The sequence below is a fragment of the Penaeus monodon genome, chromosome 32, assembly GCF_015228065.2.
Source record: "Penaeus monodon isolate SGIC_2016 chromosome 32, NSTDA_Pmon_1, whole genome shotgun sequence".
Lineage (NCBI taxonomy): Eukaryota > Metazoa > Arthropoda > Malacostraca > Decapoda > Penaeidae > Penaeus > Penaeus monodon.
Genome location: NC_051417.1, coordinates 12,605,565 through 12,606,105, shown reverse-complemented (window position 1 = coordinate 12,606,105; position 541 = coordinate 12,605,565). Strand labels below are relative to the sequence as shown.

Below are 541 nucleotides of genomic sequence, written 5' to 3'. Positions count from 1 at the left end.
ATGGCTGCGTAGTGATCCTGTTCAGGATATTTTTTCTGATTTTTATTTTCTCTTTTTGTTTTACAGTTGATACTGAAACTTAAGATAATCCAAAAAATGTTTTTAGTATTCTTTATAATTTTTAGTATTTCTGTTATGCTATTTCTTTTTTTTTATAGAAAGATGAGCGATATAGGGGAAAAAAGAAACATGAATAAATTATCATCGTCATCATCATGGTGATGATAACGCTTGCAATGAATCTTCCTCAGTCCTCCCATAATCAGTTTATTGTTATCTAAGTTGTTTATCATTTTAGTGATGTGTGTCTCTTTGAAAGAAAATAAATCCTATTAATCCCACTTTTTGGTGAGATATCTCTCTGGATTTTGTTTGAGTTAGGAACAACGAAATCCCTAGTGATGTCATGTCCTATAGAGAATTTGTAAGGGTTATATCACCCTTTCAGTGTAGGAAATAGTGTTTCTCCTTTAAGAAATTCCCCCTTGGTGATCCGCACACCCTTTGAATGGCGTCCCTAAATTTCCCTTCGAACGAAACC

General features: G+C 33.1%; 1 protein-coding gene across 1 annotated transcript in view; it reads right to left on the bottom strand.

Moving 5' to 3' along the window:
- LOC119593500 (neuronal acetylcholine receptor subunit alpha-7-like) overlaps positions 1–541 on the bottom strand; it is a 113,209-nt gene that overhangs the window by 32,482 nt on the left and 80,186 nt on the right. The gene's annotated exons all lie outside the window — the stretch shown is intronic.